The sequence below is a fragment of the Leopardus geoffroyi genome, chromosome C3 (genome assembly GCF_018350155.1).
Source record: "Leopardus geoffroyi isolate Oge1 chromosome C3, O.geoffroyi_Oge1_pat1.0, whole genome shotgun sequence".
NCBI lineage: Eukaryota > Metazoa > Chordata > Mammalia > Carnivora > Felidae > Leopardus > Leopardus geoffroyi.
In genome coordinates, this window is record NC_059338.1 from 47,935,318 (window position 1) to 47,954,436 (window position 19,119).

A 19,119-nucleotide genomic window follows, 5' to 3' on the forward strand; every position below is an offset into this window, starting at 1 on the left:
ATACATGCAGAACTTGAAGTTCCTCAACTACCTTGTCAGGGGTGGGCCAGGAGGTCTACCCTGGGATCCACCAACCGGGGACACCTAGGAGGCTTGCTTGCTGGGGAAGCCCAGGCCCACTTCAGGCAGCCAGTCCAAATGGGAACTGACCGAGGCCAGTTCAAGCAGCTGTCTTGAAATGACTTGGGAGGGGGGGGGGGGCAGGGCACTCTCCAGCTTGAAAGCTATGAAAGTTTTGGGGACTGGCCTAAACCCAAACAGCTGGAAGAGTGCAGGCAGCCAAAGTCCAGATGAAGACAGTACAGACTGCTCATGCGTGGCGGTGCAGGTCAGGAAAGCCAGGAACCTGCAACAGAGCAGCTGTACGGGGAGGCTGGGGCACAAAAGTGGGCGCTACTGGGGCTACCGGCATCTGCCCACTTCCAAGCCCTGCCCTGCACAAATGTGCATGTTCTTCCCGAAGGTAAATCTGCAGGAGCCTGGACTCCCCAGCCAGGGTATCCTTCACTGACACATGGGAGACCTGATTGCTGGTAAGCCCAGAACCCCATCAGGCAGCCAGTCCACATGGGAACTAACCATCTTGTTTCAAATGGAGCCTCGAATAAACTTCACCGGCGCGAGTTCCTTCCACTCTGATTACTTTCAGGCGGTTGAGCGTCCTCCCCAGCTGCGCGAGCCTGGAGTGCCCTCTACAGGCCAAAGCCGGAGGACGAGGTGAGGAATGCGCATGTGCGGGCTGCGCTGGTGCGGGTTGTCGCGGGGGATCTGGAAGAAGACAGCTGTAGGGAGAGGCCTGATCCCAGGAGCGAGTTCTTTGGGGTACCTGGCATCTACTTCATTCCAAGCATCATCCTCCGAAAATGCACATATTCCCTCTGAAGCAGAGCCAGAGGAAATTGCACTGCCTTGCCATCATCTGGCTCAGCAGACTGGCTGGGGTATCTATCCTTCAGTAAGACATATCCAGGAGCCTTGATTGCTATGGAAGCCGGTCCAAATTGGGACTATGACTATTCTAAAGCTACTTCCTCAGAAGGATTTTCGGGGGTGGGCTCCATATGCCCAAAAGGCTATGAGGGCGTTTGGGAACAGGAAAGAACTCCACACACAGGCCTGAAGGATCCCAGCTGCCCAAGGCTGGCCGGCAAGTGCCTACGTAACACATGTGCATGCGGCAAAGGTCAGACGAGCTAGGGACCTGTTACAAGTAAAGTGTCTGGGGAGGCCTGGTCCCAGGAGCAGGCTGACAGGGGATATAAGGCATCTGCCTAATTCCAAGCCGTAATCCACACAAATGTGCATATTCTCCCTGAAAGTAAAGCTGGAGGTGTATGGACTACCCGGCCAAGACAGGGATGACCAGGCTGCTGGGACATCCCACACTGAGACATCTGAGAGCCCAGATTACGGGTAAGTCCGGGGCCCCATTAGGCAGTTGGTCCAAATAGACTGGACTGTTGCCAGGTTAAAGCAGCCACCTCACAAAGATGTGGGGTGGGGGTGGGGGGCTATTGCGCTGGAGGCTATGCAGTTGACTCCGGACTGACCCCGATCCACACACCCAGAGGGCCCTGAATGCCCTGACTTTCAGGGAGGGCTGGTTTTATAGGATAGGCTAGCCTTCATTTAGGGACACCTAGCAATCCTAGTTCCTAGGGATGTACCCCATTAGGCAGCAAGCCCACCTAAAGACCCATTTGTACCTGTTGGTTCAGGACTCTATTCAGCAGGTGTGATCCCTCCATGCCTGAGGCTATGTAGGTGTTTGGGGCCAGACCATAGTTTCACTGGGAGCCTTGATCGCTGCTGAAGTCTGGGACCCCAGCAGAGAGGGAGACTGACTGTCGCCAACTTCAGCTGATGATTCAGAGTGATTTTTGGAGGGGTGGGCACTCTCTACCCTTGAGACAAGGTGGTACTTTTTTTTTTTTAATGTTTATTTCTGAGAGAAAGAAAGAGAGCACAAGCAGGGGAGGGACAGAGAGAGAGGGAGACACAGAATCCTAAGCAGGCTCCAGGCTCTGAGCTAGCAGCACAGAACCCAGCACTGGGGCTTGAACTCATGAACTTTGAGATCATGACCTGAACCAAAGTTGGATCCACCCAGGCACCCCAAGGGGGTACTAGTTTGGCCCTAGCTCCACAGGCCTGAAGGGGCCTGGCTACCAAGGGCAGATGACCGGATATATATGGCTTGTGCAAACTGTCCCAGTCAGGCCAGCCAGGTCCTTGAAAGAGGCAAGTGTTGCAAGAGGCTGGTTCATAGGAATGGGCCCTTAGCAGCGCAAAATGCCAGACAGATGCAAGGCCAAACTACCCATTGTGGAGTGGTCGCCCTAAAGAGAGAGCTGGAGGTATTTTACATGCCTTGGGCCAAGGGGGCAGGAAACCGTATCCTCCATTAGGAGCCACGTAGGAGTCCAGGTTCCTAAAGAAGCCCAGAACCCAGCAAAAGCAAATCCACATGGGGATTGTTGCCCATTTGCAGCTGCCACCTCAGAGGGATTTTTGGAAGGTGGGCTTCCTCCACGCTGCAGGTTATACTTGTGGCCAGAGTTTCTAAGCTTTGGGGGGTCCATCTTTTCAAGGATGGTTTATAGGTTCTCACTGCACATGTGCAAGCCTCACAAGTCTGGGTAGCCAGGCACACACAAGCAGGGCAATGTTGGGCAAGGATGGGTCACAGGATGGGGCTCTTGGGGATACTGATTGGCATCTGCCTAATTCCAAGCATTAATCTCTACAAATGTGCATATTCACCCTGAAGACAGAGTTAGAGAAGTCTGGGCTGTCTCGCCAGGGCTGGATCCAGTGGGCTGGTCAGAGTATTCATTACTAACAGACATCTGGGAGCCTTGGTTATGGGTAAACTCGGGACCCCTGCAGTCAGCCAGTCCAAACAACTGGTTGTTGCAAGTTTAAAGCTGTTATTTCACAATGATGTTGGAGAGATTGGACTCCCTCAGCACTGGAGGCTATGTATTTGGTTGGGGACTCATCTGAGCTCCATAGCACTAGGGTATCCAGCCATCCAAGGATGGCTGATGGGGTGCATACTGCCCATGTATGGGCTGCTGCAGGTCTGGGAAAGCAGGGACCTGAAGTGGGCCATGTCCAGAGAATCTAGGTCCCCAGAGTGATTTGTTGCGGGGACAACAGCATCTGCCTTTTTCCAAACTCAAACCTACACTAATGTACACATGGGGACCAAGAGCAGGCTACCCCAAAATATGCCACTTTGGCGTACTTACTATTTTGAATTAAAGTTACTTCAGAAACAGCCAGTGGAATAAGAACACCCAGATTCCCCTTTGTCTGCTGAAAGCGGGAAACAAATCATCCATGTCAATGGTACCCTCCTGTACCAGAAAGCAAAGAGACCCCCTTATCATCAGAGACCGTGTTGGTTTGTAACCCTCCTAAGGGTTTCTCAGTTATCATTTTAAAACCAGCCCCCATACACAGAGGACAGGTAGAGATCACAGAAAGAAGCAGGCAACTCTAGGTAGGTGGCAGTTTTAATAAGCAAAGAAAACTTATATAGAGGCGTGTCTTAGGTAGCAGCAAGAGGAAAGGGTCCTCCCACCTGCCTGCCAATCTTAAAAGTTTATAAGGAGGCCTTAACTGGGTTCAGTCACATATACAGTACAGGTCTTCTCAACACATCACTATCTCAAGGCTCTGTCTTGGAGCAGCCTCTGGGAACAGGAAAGGCAAGTGTAACCCACATTCCAAGGACAGAAGAGGGGGGTGAGGAGCCTCCAAGAGCCCAGTCCAGCCTATAGGTCAATCAGTGGTCATGTCGTTTTGATGACATTCCTCAGCAGACAGGTAATTCGTGGCTGAAGAAGTATGTGTGTGTATATGTATGTATGTGTATGTATGTGTGTGTGCATATATATATATATATATATATATATATATATATATATATATATATATATACCTTTTTACTTTTAGTAATTTACTACTCCAGCCCAAATTCTGTTTAGAATTCCTTACTAATTCAAGTTCCCACATGTAAGTCTCATTACTATCTTTCTGCTGTCAATTCTACTTTTTCTACAGCCCATTTCTCAAAGATTTCTTATTTCTTTGTCTAAAAAGTATAAAAGCTGCCAGTCTTTGTTGTTTCTTTGGGTCTCAATTTAAATATCGGACCTCTGTCCACAGCTAATTAAATTTGTTTTTTCTCCTGTTAATCTGTCTCCTGTCAATTTAATTCTTAGACTAGCTAGAAGAACCTTGAAAGGTAGAGAAATATTTCTCCTCTCCAAAAGTTGCTGTAGTCGGCAGAATAAACTTCTCTGGCCGGACATTGCTGCAGCTGAGAGACCCTGGGACATCTTCCAAAAACCAGAAGAAGGTAGGAATCTTTACTATGTCAGTACTCACCCAGTCCCCATCCCCACCAGCTCTCTGCCTGAAGAATCTCGTGGAGAAAGAGTACGGAGAGTCCTTTTTCTCTCTCTTTCTAAATTTAGATCATCAGAAGAAAATATTCATGGAACCAGTTCCTTGGGCTTGGCAACTCTTATAAATTTGGTAAAGTACTCTTGCTCTGAATGATTCATTTCTTCCCAGAGACGGTCACTGTTTTTCTTTGTCTTTTGTGTCATTTGTCATAAAAAGGAATTACCATAGGGAGGAAACGCAGACATAGGCCTCAATAGCCTGCTGTTCCAGCCAGGCTCACAGACTGATGATTTCAAGGTTCTCATCAGACTAGTGTCTGTTTAAACAAACTTTGCTGTGGGTCCTCTATGTACAATCTTGATGAGGTTTTCCTTTAATCTTGTTCTGTGTCCTAAGAGCTTGGCTTTATTACCAGGGAGAATGTTCTCTGGTCTTCACCAGCCACAGGGTACAATTACCTGGGTGGACGTTGATCAAATAGACTGGGGTTGCAAGATGTGCACTTACTAGCAGCACTCTCTTTGTCCAGACATGCCAGCTCATGCCAGACATGTTTGTTATAAGAAGTCCCAGCCAGGAGGGACCTTTGTCATCTTACCCCTCATTGCTTGTTAGTGCTGGAAAAGTCCCATTGTAGCAGTGCCTGCCTGGTGTCACAGATTAGCAGGTCTGTGACTAGAGACGCTGCATATTTTCATAGGAAACTGGAGATACTGTTGTCGCCACACATCTTTACTACCCGTGTGATAAAGGCCTTTTCCTTAGTAGGATTCCATTTGTCGGTGGCCAGATAGATGATAGATCCTTTAAATTGGCCAAATTTGAAAGAAAAAAGGAATTCTTCATAGAGTGCTCAATTGTCTTATTAATAGAAAGGCTATTAATAAGAAAAGTAAAGTTTCATTCAGTTTTTACATATGAGACCCACAGCAGAGTTTGTCTAAACAGCTGCCAGATTGACAAGAATCACGAACATGCCCGTCTGTGAGGCTGGCTCGAAAAGCAAGCTGACAAGGCCAATGCCTGCATTCTTTCCCTGTAACAATTCCTTTACTAATATAAAGGCTATACTTAGGGACTCCTTTGACATGTGAAAGAACAGAAATTAGATGTAAGCCAAAGCTTAACATCCATCTCCAACATAAAATCTCTTTCTTACAATCTGGCACCATCTGCTTGTTTTAACTTTCACTACATGATTTACACAGGGCAAACGTGAATTCTTTCTCTTTCCCTTAAAGTTATAAATCTTTTGAACTGTAAACACATCCCACAGTCACTTGAGACTGAAGAAGAAAAAAAAGTAAAGAGACCTTTTTAAAAATCAAACTGCTAAAAGGCCTCTTGTACCCAAACTCCAGCACAGCCTCCTTGAGATTACTTATAGGGGCAAATACAAATCTTAGAAGTCTTCTCCATAAATAGTAAAAGACTTTAGTCATCTGAGCAAGTATACTTAATTTATTCCAATTGTTATTTATAAACTAGTGAGTTTTATATTGTTTTAAAGCAAGCTATAAGATCTCTGTGTTTGACTAGATGTATTTGAACGCACGTATGTTAGAGATACGGTATTTTCCTACCTTCAGGTGGTATTACCATAATAAATTTGTAAAAGAGCTCTGTTTAATTGGCTTAAAGAAAATTAAGTGCTTATATAAATTTGGCTTTCATAAAAATTCTCCAAAATAAAATAGAAATTTAATCCAAATGAATCTCAGGTTTATGTGATCTGGAAAATAACTGATATTAAAGCTAATTTAAGTTTACTTGTTTAATTAAAATAGACATGTCTTTGGAGTTATCAGCATTAAATATAATACTTTTATCCTACCCAGGTTTACTAAGCAAATAACTTCATGTTATCCCTATTACAAAATTTGTCAGCAAAAGTAGCAGAATGCTAACTGATTTTGTTTAATGTGTTGTGAAGTTTTTGTGGGTGATCAAAACATAATTGTTGGGAGCAAATGTTTTAGATAAAGTAAGTGGAGTAAGAGTTTATAGATAATCTTTTTAGCAACAACTATATTTTATTCTATACATGCCTAAGAATAGCTCCAAAATCATGTTTGATAACATGAAACTTCAAAGTTTTGCTAAGTTAAGTGATAAGTTAAATTTATTGAATATCTACATAAGTTCTAAATAAGATAAAATAATGAAACGTTAATTATTGAATATAGGTTTATCCACTATTACAAAGAAACTAAAGCTAAAATGTGGGTCTGTTAGTAAATATGTTTTTTGCTTTATTAAAAGATTTACTGTGAATAAACATTTCTAGAAATTATGAAATGTTTTCATAAATTTGCCAATAAAAAATGCTGGTATAATAAACAGTTCACAATTGCTTACTACTTAGATTTCATTAGGCATTAAAGTTTCTACTGGCTAAAAATTCCGAAGAATATTTATGGGTAAAGCCACTAGAAATAAGGAAAACTCTCCATATGTAAGTAGGATGTGTGTTTTCAGTAGAAGAAAGTATGGGAAATACATTTTTCTTGAGGGAAAAGAAAGTAATTTTGTCTTAGAGGTTAGAAAAGAGGGAAAACATGGGACAAAATCTAGATGTAAAAAAGGAAGTTGTAAAAGATTTCTAGAAAAGGAATCTTTGCAAAGGAGTTTTATGAGTGGTCAGGCTGGCTAAGATTGGAATAAACCTTAAGTAAATGAGTTTTAATATTCAAAAGTACACTGGTGCAAAATGAAAATTGGGTTTACTCTTTGTTAAAAGAACAGTTTTCTTAAATTACTGGGTTCCTCTTGATAAAGGATTGTAAACAGGTTTTTTTGTTTTGTTTTTTACCTTTTTAAATTATCTGCCTAGAAAACAAAGACTATGTTTCAACAAAATAATCGCTCATGCTTCATGATATCCTTACCATCAGGTCTTTGATTACTTAAGAAAACTGAGTCATTTTAATATTAAAAGATCTAAGTTTTGCTCACAATTAGGTAAACTTCTGCACTTGCCTTTGAAATCTTTTATTGTTGTTTTGGTTAAATAAATAATGTTTCATAATGTTCTGAGATCAGATTTAATCAAGTGTTCAAATTTTGGATATTTTTTGACAGACTTTCCAAAATCAAATTCTAAAATGAAGTCTTTTGACAACAAATTAACTCTGAGGTTTTATAAAGGGTCCCTGGAACAATTAAAAAGATTTGTTCTCCTCATTAAAAAAAGAGATATTAAACTAATTAGGTTTATTGGGTATGTTAAATCACATGGGAAGCATTGTCAAATAAGTGATGCTAAATCTTCTTTGATTATATTTGTGTAAATATATGTTGTTGAAATAAGCGTTCTAGAAAGTATATCAAACTCCTAAGAATCTGGTATGTCCTGATACGTTATTTCTTATAATCTTAATTATCTAATTATCTTCTTTTTGTGTAGCAGAAATAACCACATTTCCTGGTCAATTGCACTGTAATGAACTTGAATCAGATCCTTAACCATGGCCATTACTAAGTCTTGTATCATTTACAGACAGTTATATTTTATTTGGATGCTTTTGCAAAGGGGTTCCTGAAGAAATGTTTCATCTTCAAGGAGATTCATGAAAAAGACAAAAATATAGGTGTCTCATAATTTAAATATCACAAAACTGAAGTTGGTAAAAACTTCCAGAATTAATGGGAAAAACAGGATGAAGCAAAACAAGAATTACTTGGGACAAAATAAATTGAAGAGAATGATTATGATTTTTATGACTTTTTGTTTGAAACATTACTAAGTTTAAAAAAAATTTTTTTTCCAGATTTAAGGAAAAAATTTTTAAACTGCTATACGGTAGCTTGGTAAATTACACCTTTGTAAGCAGAACTGAAACATTTATCTTTTTTTCCCTATCTGATCCCTCCAGAATTCAATTCAGAAACAGTATCCTTATATTTTCATGACAATATATGTATTGCATACATTCAGTAAGAATCTGCTCTTCTTGCAACAGGATACAATTAGATACACTGGTTATATTAACAAGGCTTTGACAGGAATGTCATATTTGAGAGAAACATGCATGGACTCAGATATGACCGGACAGCTTTAAGGAACTAAGGTTGGCTTTTTTGGAGGCAAATAAAGCCCCTGGGAAAACGGCCTGACACCCTGCTTTACAGGGTTCCCAGAAGCCTTACCAGGTAGGTAAAGGCCATTTCCTGGCAGGTGCAAGAACCCAAGGATATTTTGAGGACCATGAAAAGAGGGAGTAACACCAATCTATAGGTATTGCAGATAAAGACTGACAGCTGTGTTTCTTAGTCTTGAGAGACTGTTGACGTTTCTCTATGAAAAATTCCAGCAAAAATTTTAAGAAGTGTTTATGACCAAATGCTGTTCTTGCTGCAAATAATCAGATCAAGTTTACTAAAACTAAACTTGTTTTATAAATAAGACTTTATCTGGCTAATTTTGAAAATAGGGTGACTTCAGAGAGAAAAATTAAGTCTCAGTAACACAGCTTTGTAGGTATTATATCATGGTTCTTTTGTCTTTGAGGTTTTGTTTCCTACCTGTAAACTGGACTAGATCCCAGATTCTAGTTTCCTCCATAGTATGGCTACAACTCTCCAAAATAACATTTCTAATTTTCTCCCATCCTTTTGACTTGGAATCATTGAGAACCAAAACTTCCCTTTTTTCTGAAGCTCTGCAAACCGAATATGAATGACTTTATATAAACTTCAAGAAAATCACCACAGCAGCCCATATATAATTTTCATGCCTGCTGCTCTATGGGCCACTCCAAAAGATCACCAGAGACATTCACACTACAAACCAGGAAACTCTGTCAGATTGTCACTGCCTGCTCTCCATCTGAAGATGCTTTGAGCCTGCTATCTATGCAGGTGTTTCTCCACAGGCCTGGAGGTCCATGGCTGCCCAAAGTTGGCAAACTAGGTGGGTACTGAGTATGCATGGCCATGTGGGTCAGCTGAGGTAGAGACCTGAAACAGAGCAAGTGTTGGAAGACTCTTGGTTATGGGAATGGGTTTTTGGGGAGTTCATGCCATCCGCTTAATTCCAAGCCCTAAGCTACACAAATGTACATACTCCCTCTGACGATAATGCTGAAGGATTCTGGACTGCCTTATGAAGACTTGGTCAGGCAGGCTGGCTGGGGCATCCAACATTAAGAGACACCTAGGGGCCTTAATTGCAGCAGAAGCTTGGGACCTTATGAGGCAGTCATTTCACATGGGGCTGGACTGTTGCCCATTCAGTGGATGCCTCAAAGCAATTTTGAGGATTGGGTTTTCTCTATCCTGGAAGGAGTGCAGATTTGGGGGACGGGAGTGGACCCTACCTCCATAGCTTGGAGGCCTGCCCAAGAGCACCTGAAGGGGGGCATACTATAGATGTGTGGGCCATGCAGGTGAGGGTAGTTGGGGACCTAGAATAGAGCAAATGTCAGGAGAGAGTGGGGCACAGGAGGGGGCTCTTGAGTGTGTAAAACATCAGTCTAATCAGAAGGACTATGGGCCCACTATGGAATATTTCCCCTGAAGGAGGTGGTGTGGGTATACAACTGCTTTTCCAAGAAATAGAAAACAAGACAGGGTATCTGCTATCGGGAAATTCCTGGGAGTGCATGTTTCCTAGAGAAGTCCTGGACCCATCAGATAGCAAGTCCACATGGGGAGCGACTATTACCCATTTATAGCTTTCAGCTCAGATTCATTTTTGGAAGGTGAGGTCTCTCCATGCTGGAGGCTATGTGGTGGAGGTGGTTTGTGTCTGGTTCGAGGTCCACAGGCTTGGAGCACTGGGACTACACATGGGTGGCTTCTGAGTGATATGTACTGCTCATGTGCGGGCCATGCAGAACAAGGTAGTTAGGGGACTGAAACAGAGTGAGCATCAAAGACAGAGTCACAGAAGCACTCTATTGAGGTTACCTGGCAAATGCCTAAGTTGAAGTCTTACTCCACACAAGTGGGCTTATTCCCCCTGATGGCAAACCAAGACTAATTGGACTGTCTTGCCAGGGTGCGGCAAGGTGGGATGGCCAGGGCACCCTTTAGTAACAAACACCTGGGAACCTTGATTGCTGGAGAAGTTCTGGACCTCATCAGGCAACCAGTACAAATGGAGACAGTTTGTCAAAAATTTATAGCTGCTTCCTGAAAAAGATTTGCAAGGAGAAAGCTCTCCACCTTACGAATTTTCAGAAGAATGGGCATTGCCCAAGTTCCACAGACCTGTCAGCACTCTCTACCAAATTCTGGCTGACAAGGTACAAACAACACATACATGGGAGGTGCAGGTCAAGGTAACCAGGGACATGGAACAGGACAGTGTCCTGCAGGGTTGGAGATGGACCCTAGATCCACAGGCTTGGAGGGTCACAGTTGGCCAAGAACAGTTGGTAGGGTTCTAACTCTAATGCCCAGCATTGGAGGTCAGGCTATCCAGGGACCTGGAACAGGGCAATGGTGGGAAAGGCTGGGACACAAACTTGGGGGACTATTGGAAGTACCTGGCATCCGCCTAATTCCAAGCCTTAACCTATGCAAATGCCCATATTTCCACTGAAGGTAGAGCTAGAGAAATCTGAACTGCTTGACCATGGCTGGATTGGGCAGGCTGGCCCAGGTGTCCCCCAAAAAGAGACAGCTGGGAACCTCGATTGCTGCAGAAACCCAAGATCACTCAAAATAGTAAGTACCTGTGGAGACTGTCACTCATTTTGATGGTCCCCTCAGAGTAATCTTTGGAAGGTGGGCTTCCTCCATCATTGAGGCAATGCAGTTGTTGGAGATGGTCCTAGATCCACAGGCTTGGATGGCCCCAGCTGGCCAAGAGCACTTGGTGGGTTCTAGCTGCTCATGCCTAGTGTCAGGGTAGCCAGGGACCTGGGAACAGGGCAATGGAAGGCAAGGTTAAGTCACAGGAACAGGCTACTGGCAGTACCTGTCATCTGCCTAATTCCAAGTCCAGCTCCAAGTGCAAAGGTGCAAGTCTCATGTTCCTAGAGCACATTGCTAAGGGTGACAGTGCTGGTGTTGAGAGACAAGATGATCATCCTCGAGGGATGACTGCACAGCTCTGGCCACCGCAGGTAGAAGTGTTGTCTTTACCAGGCAGGAGCTAATTGTCCCACGGTCCTCAGAGAGCTATTTTACATCAGAAAAGCGTAGCCTTGTGCAGACCGAGCACTCTCTTCTCATCCTCAGAAATGCCCTGTATTTGCAGTCTCGTGGCCCCTTGCCACAGTTCCTTCTTCATACATTTTTATTAATAAGCCTCCAGCAAGGCCCCTCATGAGCTGAGCTCTCGAGTTCTTATGGGTGAGGACAGATGAACTAACATCTTGACACCACTTACTTCATTCTTATATCAAAACAACTTTCTAACCAACTTTTTTTTTATGTTTGTCATAAACAAATGGATTTGAAATCATATTAAACCAACACGCAATATCCATCCTATGATTCCAAACCCTTCCCACATTAGTTAATACTAAGGACCTAATAGCCAGTATAAATCTAAGTTCACAAAAATATCATCACACCTTGTGATTCTACATCACTTACAGTCTTAATCACAAACACTCATTCATCTTTTGGGAGTATTTTTATTTGACGTGCATCCTTTTACACCATAGTTTAATAGCCAGTTTAAGCAACCATATTCCCATATAATAAGTATAACAACACTTTAGCATGGTTCCATATCCTATTGCCAAATTACCAAAACTTAACTTTCTTAAACCACTCTGTTTAACTTTATTGACAAATATGTTTCTAAATAAAGATCACTTTTATAAAGCTTCAGGTGGTGCAAGTTTGCATAACACTATCAAGTACATGTTCAATTTCCATAACACTAGAATTCAAGGCTGTCATCATTTTAGGGAATGCATGTTTCTGTTCTCTTTTCAGTTCCTGCCAGATTCTTTTGACTTCATTAGTTTCATCTTCCAAGTGTGGCTTTACTTAAGTTTAAGTTTTCTTTTTTTTTTAAGTGTATTTATTTATTTTGAGAGAGAAGGTGCACGCATGCAAGTTGGGAGGAGTAGAGAGAGAGGGAGAGAATCCCAAGCAGGCTGTCAGTGCAGAGCCAGACGCAGTTCTCAAACCCACAAACCGTGAGATCATGACCCAAGCCGAAGTCGGACCCTTGACTGACTAAGCCACCCAGGTGCCCCTTTACTTAAGTTTTCTAACGTAGAATTTGCATTTATTAGATTACTTTTGTTACATTTACACTTATGACATTTATTAGATTTTAGCAGGTTCAATGTGAAATATTTCTCTGGTGATTTTAATAGTTCCTTTATCTTCCATTGACCACAAACAACATCTTTTTTTCTTCTATTGTCAGATTCGCTTTTACACATCCCATCATGTTGTGTTCCTTGCCTTTCCCTTGACTCCAATAGGTTAGAGTAAGAGAGAGAATACTATTCTGGTCCAGTTTCCTTCTGGTTAAGGAGGTGTCAGGGCCACAGTCATTGATACCTGTACTGTAGGTGTATCCACAGTCTGGTAGAATAAAGGTATTTTGGTTCTGTTCCAACAACACATCCTTAGCAACAGGTTTTCCTTCTATTATAACGGGGTTTTCTGTGGCCTCCACTCTCCCTTTTGATATTGCAGAACCACAAAAGTGGGGTAACCCATGTCATACTTCCTCCTTTAAGTGTGAATATTCATTTTACAGTTGCCCAAGGAATCACAGCCATTAGGATGTGTGATATCTACTTGACTTCTGGTTGGGTTGTGTGTTATCTCAGATGACAGGCATTGCCCTGAGATTATAGGTTTCTAAGAGTATTCCCCGCACCAACCAAATCTTAACTGCAACATTGACAACCTACAGTTAGAGAAACATCTTTAAAATAGTTTCTTACTGGCGTGCCTGGGTGGCTCAGTTGGTTGAGCATCTGACTTTGGCTCAGCTCATGATCTCACAGTTCATGAGTTTGAGCCCTGCATTGGGCTCTGTGCTGACAGCTCAGAGCCTGGAACCTGCTTCGGATTCTGTGTCTCCACCTCTCTCTGCCCCTCCCCATCTCACAATCTGTCACTCTCTCTTTCTCAAAAATATATAAACATTTTTAAAAATGTGCTAAGGAAGAAGGCATGATGTGGAACTTCTACTTACCCTACAACCCAACTGCCTCTGGCTCCACTGAAAGGTGTAATGGCTTGCTCAAGCAAAACCTTAGGTTGCTTGCTAACAATCTAGATAGCAAAGCTTGGACTAAATAAAACACAATGTCTAAAGCATAGCTATCTATGGAAAGGATGGAAAGACTCCTATTGAATTCATATTGCAGTGTGCATTCCACCAAGAGTGCACAAGCGTTCCTTTTTCTTCACATCCTTGCCAACACTTGTTTCTTGAGTTTTGTTATTTTTTTTTTTATTTTAGCCATTCTGACAGTTCTGAGGTGTTATTTCAGTTTTGATTTTCGTTTCCATGATGATGAATGATGAACATCTCTTCATGTGTCTGTTGGCCATCTGTATATCCACTTTGGAGAAAAGTTTGTTCATATCTTCCACCAACTTCTAATTGGATTTCTTGTTTTTTAGGTGTTGAGTCATATAAGTTCTTCATTTATTTGGATACTAACCTGTTGTCAGATGTGTCATTTGCAAATATCTTATCCCAATCAGTAGGTTGTCTTTACTTCTGTCGATAGTTTCCTTCACTGTGCAGAGGGTTTTATTTTGATATAGTCCTAATAGTTTATTTTGCTTTAATTTCCCTTACCTCAGGAGACAGATCTAGAAAAATATTGCTATAGCTGCTGTCAGAGAAATTACAACCTGTGCTCTCTTCTAGGATTTTTATGGTTTCAGGTCTCATATCTAGGTCTTTAATCTATGTTGAGTTTCTTTTTGTGTATGGTGTGAGAAACTGGTCTGATTTTACTCTTTTGATTGTAGCTGTACAGTTTTCCCAACACCATTTGTTGAAGAGACTGTCCTTTTCCCACTGTATATTCTTGCCTCTTTTGTTGAAGATTAATTGACCATATAATTGTGGGTTTGTTTCTGGGCTTTCTAACCTATTCCACTGATGTATGTGTCTATTTTTGTACCAGTACCATACTGTTTTGATTATTACAGATTTGTAGTATATCTTAAAATCTATAATTGTGATACCTACAGCTTTGTTTTGTTTTTCAAGATTGTTTTGGCTATTTGGGTTTTTTTTTTTTTTTTTTTTTGGTTTCACACAAATTTAGCATTATTCTAGTTGTGTAGAAAATGCTGTTGGCATTTTGATAGGGATTGCATTAAATATGTAGATTGCTTTGGGTAGCATAGACATTTTAATAATATTTGTTATTCCAATCAATGAGCATGGAGTATTTTTCCATTTGTTTGTGTCTTTAATTCCTTTCATCAGTGTGTTACAGTTTGCAGAGTACAGGTCTTTTACTTCCTTGTTTAAGTTTATTTCTAGGTATTTTATTATTTATTATTTTTGGTGCAATTATAAATGGGATTATTTTATTAATTTATCTTGCTGTTGCTTCATTATTAGTGTATAGAGATGCAGTGGATTTCTGTACATTGATTTTTGTATACTGCGACTTTACTGAATCCATTTATCAGTTCTAGTAGGTTTCTTTGGTGGATTCTTTCAGGCTTTCTATATATAGTATCCTGTCATCTGAAAATAGTGAAAGTTTAACTTCTTACTTACCAATTTGGAGACCTTTTATTCCTTTTTCTTGTCTGATTGCTGTGGCTGGGACTTTGACTACTATGTTGAATAAAAGTAATGAGAGTGGACATCCTTTTCTTGTTCCTGATATTAAGGGGAAAGCTCTCAGTTTTCACCATTGAGTATAACGTTAGCTGTGGGGTTTTTTTCTTATATGGTTTTTATTATGTTGAGGTATGTTCCCTCTAAACCCACTTTATTAAGGGTTTTTATCATGAATGAATGTTGTATTTTGGCAAATTCCTTTTTTTCCCATCTATTGAAATAATTATATGGTTTTTATCCATTTTCTTATTGATATGATTGCATCACAGTGATTGATTTTCTGAATATTGAACCACCCTTGCATCCTAGGAATAAATCCCACTTGATTATGGTGAATGATTTTTTTTTAACATATTGTTGGATTCAGTTTGCTAATATTTTGTTGAGGATTTTTGCATCTGTGTTTATCAGAGATATTGGCCTGTAGTTTTGTTTTTTTGTTTTGTTTTGTTTTTTGTGTTTTTTTTGTAGCATCTTTATCTAGTTTTGGTATCAGGTTAAGGCAGTCCTCATACAATGAATTTGGAAGTTTTCTATTTTTTGGAATAATTTGGGAATAACAGGTATCTTCTTTAAATGTTTGGTAGAATTCACCTATGAAGCCACCTGGACTTTTATTTTGGGGGAGTTGTTTGATTATTGATTCAATTTCATTGCTAGTAATAGGTCTGTTCAAATTTTCTACTTCTTCTTGGTTCAATTTTGGAAGGTTATCTGTTTCTAGGAATTTATCCATTTTTTTCTAGGTTGTCTGGTTTGTGGGCATATAATTTTTCAAAATATTCTCTTAGAATCTTTTGTATTTCTGTGGTGTCAGTCATTTCTCTTTCATTTGTGATTTTGTTTATTTTAGTTCTCTCTTTGATGAGTCTGGCTTAAGGTTTATCAATTTTTTTCTATATATATTTTCAAAGAACAAACTCCTGGTTTCATTGATCTGTTCTATTGTGGGGTTTTGTTGTTGTTGTTGTTGTTGTTGTTGTTTTAGTTTCTTTTTTGTTTCTTTCTAATCTTTATTTCCTTCCCTCTTGGTTTTGGATTTTGTTTGTTCTTTCTCTAAATTCTTTAGGTGTAAGGCTAGGTTGTTTGAGATTTGTCTTCCTTCTTGAGGTAGGCCTGTATTGTTACAAACTTCCCTCTTGGAACAACTTTTGCTGCATCCCAAAGATTTTGGACCAGTGTGTTTTCATTTTCATTTTCATTTGTCTCCATGTGTTTTTTTTATTTCCCCTTTGATTTCTTGGTTGATCCATTCTTTGTTTAGTAGCCTTTTATTTAACCTCATGTATTTGTGCTCTTTCCAAAATCTTCTTATGGCTGATTTCTAGTTTGATAATGCTGTGGTCGTAAAAGATACATGGAATGACTGATCTTTTTGAATTTGTTGAGATTTAACTTGTAGGCTAAAATGTGATCTATTCTGGAGAATGTCCTATGTGCACTTGAAAGTGTGTTCTTCTGCTTTAGGATGAAATGTTCTGAATATATCTGTTAAATCCATCTGGTCCAATGTGTCATTCAAAGCCACTGTTTCCTTGTTGATTTTCTGTATGAATAATCTGGCCATTGATGTAAGTGGGGTCTTAAAGTCCCTTACTATTATTGTATTACTTTCAAGTACTTCCATTGTGTTTGTTATTAACTGCTTTAAATATTTGGGTACGATCATGTTGGGTGTGTAAATATTAACAAGTGTTTCATCTTCCTGTTGGATTATCCCATTTATTACTATATAATGTCCTTTGTCTCTTGTTAATCTTTGTTTTAAAGTCCATTTGTTTTTTGGGGGGTCTTTTGGGTTTTTTTTAATATGAAATTTATTGTAAAATTGGTTTCCATACAACACCCAGTGCTCATCCCAAAAGGTGCCCTCCTCAATACCCATCACCCACCCTCCCCACCCCTCCCACCCCCCATCAACCCTCAGTTTGTTCTCAGTTTTTAAGAGTCTCTTTAGCTTTAGCTTTCTCCCTCTCTAACGTCTTTTTTTTTCTTCCCCTCCCCCATAGATTTCTGTTAAGTTTCTCAGGATCCACATAAGAGTGAAAACATATGGTATCTGTCTTTCTCTGTATGACGTATTCGACTTAACATAACACTCTCCAGTTCCATCCACATTGCTACAAAAGGCCATATTTCATTCTCGTTGCCATGTAGTATTCCGTTGTGTATATAAACCACAATTTCTTTATCCATTCATCAGTTGATGGACATTTAGGCTCTTTCCATAATTTGGCTATTGTTGAGAGTGCTGCTATAAACATTGGGTTACAAGTGCCCCTGTGCATCAGCACTCCTGTATCCGTTGGGTAAATTCCTAGCAGTGCTATTCCTGGGTCATATGGTAGGTCGATTTTTAATTTTTTGAGGAACCTCCAAATTGTTTGCCAGAGTGGCTGCACCAGTTTGCATTCCCACCAACAGTGCAAGAGGGTTCCCGTTTCTCCACATCCTCTCCAGGATCTATAGTCTCCTGATTGGTTCATTTTAGCCACTCTGACTGGCGTGAGGTGATATCTGAGTGTGGTTTTGATTTGTATTTCCCTGATGAGGAGCGAGGTTGAGCATCTTTTCATGTGCCTGTTGGCCATCCTGATGTCTTCTTTACAGAAGTGTCTGTTCATATTTTCTGCCCATTTCTTCACTGGATTATTTGCTTTTTGGGTGTGGAGTTTGGTGAGCTCTTTATAGATTTTGGATACTAGCCCTTTGTCCGGTATGTCATTTGCAAATATCTTTTCCCATTCCGTCGGTTGCCTTTTAGTTTTGTTGATTGTTTCCTTTGCTGTGCAGAAGCTTTTTATCTTCATGAGGTCCCAGTAGTTCATTTTTGCTTTTAATTCCCTTGCCCTTGGGGATGTGTCAAGTAAGAAATTGCTGTGGCTGAGGTCAGAGAGGTTTTTTCCTGCTTTCTCCTCTAGGGTTTTGATGGTTTCCTGTCTCACATTCAGGTCCTTTATCCATTTTGAGTTTGTTGTTGTGAATGGTGTAAGAAAGTGGTCTAGTTTCATCCTTCTGCATGTTGTTGTCCAGTTCTCCCAGCACCATTTGTTAAAGAGACTGTCTTTTTTCCATTGGATATTCTTTCCTGCTTTGTCAAAGATTAGTTGGCCATACTTTTGTGGGTTTAGTTCTGGGGTTTCTATTCTATTCCATTGGTCTATGTGTTTGTTTTTTTGCCAATACCATGCTGTCTTGATGATTACAGCTTTGTAGTAGAGGCTAAAGTCTGGGATTGTGATGCCTCCTGCTTTGGTCTTCTTCTTCAAAATTACTTTGGCTATTCAGGGTCTTTTATGGTTCCATACAAATTTTATGATTGCTTGTTCTAGCTTCGAGAAGAATGCTGGTGCGATTTTGATTGGGATTGCACTGAATGTGTAGATACCTTTGGGTAGTATTGACATTTTAACGATATTTATTCTTCAAATCCATGAGCACAGAATGTTTTTCCATTTCTTTATATCTTTTTCAATGTCCTTCATAAGCTTTCTATAGTTTTCAGCATACAGATCTTTTACGTCTTTGGTTAGGTTTATTCCTAGGTATTTTATGCTTCTTGGTGCAATTGTGAATGGGGTCAGTTTCTTTATTTGTGTTTCTGTTGCTTCATTATTAGTGTATAAGAATGCAACTGATTGCTGTACATTGATTTTTGTATCCTGCGACTTTGCTGAATTCATGTATCAGTTCTAGCAGACTTCTGGTGGAGTCTATCGGATTTTCCATGTATAATATCATGTCATCTGCAAAAAGTGAAAGCTTGACTTCATCTTTGCCAATTTTGATGCCTTTGATTTCCTTTTGTTGTCTGATTGCTGATGCTAGAACTTCCAACACTATGTTAAACAACAGCGGTGAGAGGGGACATCTCTGTTGTGTTCCTGATCTCAGGGAGAAAGCTCTCAGTTTTTCCCCATTGAGGATGATATTAGCTGTGGGCTTTTTATAAATGG

At 40.6% G+C, this 19,119-nt stretch overlaps 1 protein-coding gene across 4 annotated transcripts in view; it reads left to right on the forward strand.

Annotated features, from left to right (window-relative positions):
* Positions 1-741: 741 nt before the first annotated feature.
* Positions 742-19,119, forward strand: part of LOC123584990 — a 51,410-nt gene continuing 33,032 nt past the window's right edge. The window contains exons 1-6 of one of the 4 annotated variants that reach the window (XR_006705829.1): positions 742-1,413; positions 4,233-4,369; positions 4,488-4,548; positions 7,829-8,571; positions 9,079-9,331; positions 10,969-11,091. The gene's annotated coding sequence lies outside the window, so the exon portion shown is untranslated. Of the gene's footprint in view, positions 1,414-4,232; positions 4,370-4,487; positions 4,549-7,828; positions 9,332-10,968; positions 11,092-19,119 lie in introns of all 4 variants that reach the window. The other 3 variants (XR_006705828.1, XR_006705827.1, XR_006705830.1) reach the window with 3 other exon arrangements.